Source organism: Aegilops tauschii, chromosome 7 (genome assembly GCF_002575655.3).
Source record: "Aegilops tauschii subsp. strangulata cultivar AL8/78 chromosome 7, Aet v6.0, whole genome shotgun sequence".
NCBI lineage: Eukaryota > Viridiplantae > Streptophyta > Magnoliopsida > Poales > Poaceae > Aegilops > Aegilops tauschii.
This window is the reverse complement of record NC_053041.3, coordinates 82,591,321-82,593,966: the sequence shown is the minus strand read 5'-3', so window position 1 is coordinate 82,593,966 and position 2,646 is coordinate 82,591,321. Positions and strand designations below refer to the sequence as shown.

The following is a 2,646-nucleotide window of genomic DNA, read 5'->3' as shown; positions in this document are numbered from 1 at the left end:
CATGTTGATGGCGAATGGAAAAAAGAGCTGAAATGGTATCGACCCAAGGTAATTAATTAAGTAGCTAGTACTAGCTAGCTACCATCTCTTTCATTCTAGTTTCAATACCATTATCATGCTTGATTAATTATTATCTGATTGAATTTTATTCTTGTAAAGGCCTTGAAGCAAGCGTCGGGGACTGATTTATGTGCATACTATGTTTGCAAGAACATTGGCATGATGACGTCCGAAAGGACAAGAACTGATAGAGACCAATGGGTACGTTTGCCAGAATACTATTCACCATTTTTACACCATTATCTAATATATATACACACAACTAATACATGCATGTTGATCTCTTTCTTTAAAGATGAAGGAGATGCGGGATAAGCTCCTACCAGCGGATCGCGTACGAGCAATCCAAAAGGAAATAACTGGATTTTTGCTTGACCGGGTCATAGAACCCAAAGGAAAATACTATTACAAGCTATAATGCCTCCATGTAATGATCTACATATTGTAGGAGAAATTGTATATACCAAATTGTATATATATACATATGTATGCGTGATTAATGCTCGTGCGAAACAGAAAAAAGCAACCGCCCCCACCCCCACCACTCGACCACCTCTCTGTCCATCTTCCTCTCCCACCGACGCCTCCTCTGATTCCCCACGACCAACCACCTTCCTCTCCTACCCGGCGCTGCCCGCCTCCAACTACCTTCTGCACCGCGCCGGAGCCAGACACCCACCGCCTCCAACCACGCCCCGCCCCGCCCCGAGCACCCCCTTCCCACCACCCCCTACCCCGGCCTCCCAAGGCCGCTCCGGCGATGGTCCACCCTGCTGCCACCAGCAGAGGCCCTGGATCCGCGCCGCCACGCCTCCATTACCCTGGATCTGCGCCGGAAGAGGGCCTGTCCGCCCCCAACCCCAAGGCGCTGCCCTCGCCCCACCCCGACCCTGGCCCGCGATGGCCGGCCTCCACGGCCACTTCCCCACCCCGCGACGGCCGGCCTCGACGGCCACGGCCCCGTCCCCACGACGGCCGGTCTTCATGGGCGGGGCTCCACAGCGTAGTCCACAACGCCCCCGCCCCCGACCAAGCTTGACGACGCGGCTGCGAACATCTGCTCCATCCTCCGGCGATGGCGACCTCGCCGTGCCATGCTCCATCTCACGCCGGATCCGAACGCAGGGGTCACCTGCGTCGCATCTCCGGTGCGGATCCGGGCGTGCCGCCCCCACCCATCTTCCTCGGGCTGCTCTTTGCGTGTATCTGCCTCCAGCACCTAATGCGGTTCTATTTTCGTATTTTCGTGCAGCTCGACGGCGTGGCGCTGCGCAGCTCTGGCGATTCAACTCGTGTGTGTGTGTGTGCAGTCCGGCGATGGTCAACTCCGGTGTCGTGAATTGGTCGTCGGCGACCTTGCTACAGTTCGTTGCCCCACAACATGTGGCTTCTGCAGTTGTGGGCTGTGCAGCTTGGCCAGCGCTGCAGTGCGGTCAAGTGATGTGTGCGGTTTGGCCTCACGGGATTTTGGCTGTGCAGCCAGCGCTGTAGTACGTACGACGATGCAGTTTGTTGAATTGGCGTGTGCAGCTCGGGATTTTGGCGGCGTCACGCTCAGGCGTGTGATTTCCCAGTGATGTTCGCCCGCGTGTGCAGTGCGGTTTCCCCAGTGCCGTCCGCCCGGATGTACACTGCGGTTAGGTTCACTTGTGTGTGCAGTGCGTGTGATGTAGTGTGGTAACAAGGCCGTGTGAGGTTCCATGGGGTTGTTTTGCCCCTGTCCAGCTCGCCGGTGTGCTAGATCGGGCTTCCCTCACTTAGCGTGCAGGTCACTGGAAGCCTTGTGGTGGAGCAGCCCAGGGCTCCCCTCACTTAGCGTGCAGTCCGCCGGGGCAACCCACGCAGGTCGTCCCCCCACTCGCCCAAATTCTACAGTGGCTGAGAATTGTAAAGAAAATCATTGCAGTTGGTTAGGCACAAATGCAGTTCATGTGTTTTTGGTTTATTTTGTTCTCGTAGTCCTGGGAGATTGAAGCATTGCCTCTGATTCCCTCTTCCTTTATTGAAAGAAATTTCCTAGTGGATTTTTGCTGTCAGTTTTGGTGTATTTTTAGATTACTGTCAGTTTTGTTGTCAGTTTTGGTGTATTCAGCCCAGAAGATTTCCTAGTGCAGTCCGGTGATTACTAATGCAAGGTTTTGGGCATGCTGTGCATACAGTCCCGAGGGTATGGGCATGCCGTTCACCTGGAGCACCCTGGTTGTTCATTTTGTCATGTGCTACTGTTCATTTTCCTTTGTTTCCCTCAGTTAACTTTAAAAAAAATATTACAGTTGACTTGGATGCAAATTCACTTCTTTTTATTAGAAAACGAGGAAACACATGATGCAGTACACTAACCTTGATCATGTAGTCCGCATGCGCCTAAACAAATCGAGGGGTGCCCATGTGAAACCACAACACAAGTTAAATTTCAGGGTACACACGGTGGTGGATAAACAACAAAAAAGAAACCAAATAAAAAACAGTGTGGTTTACTCGCCTTGTCCTTGCGGTTCACTCGCCTTGTCCTCGCAGTGCGGAAGAATTTCTAAAATTAAAAAGAAAAAAAAATGTGTGTGTTTTGCAGTGCAATTGGTCCTCGGA

General features: G+C 52.3%; 1 long non-coding RNA gene across 1 annotated transcript; it reads left to right on the top strand.

Moving 5' to 3' along the window:
- The first annotated feature begins 565 nt into the window (after window positions 1-565).
- Window positions 566-2,168, top strand: LOC109748145 (uncharacterized). Its single transcript, XR_012189090.1, has 2 exons — window positions 566-1,208; window positions 1,313-2,168. It is a non-coding gene; the product is annotated as an uncharacterized lncRNA (long non-coding RNA).
- The last annotated feature ends 478 nt before the right edge of the window (window positions 2,169-2,646 follow it).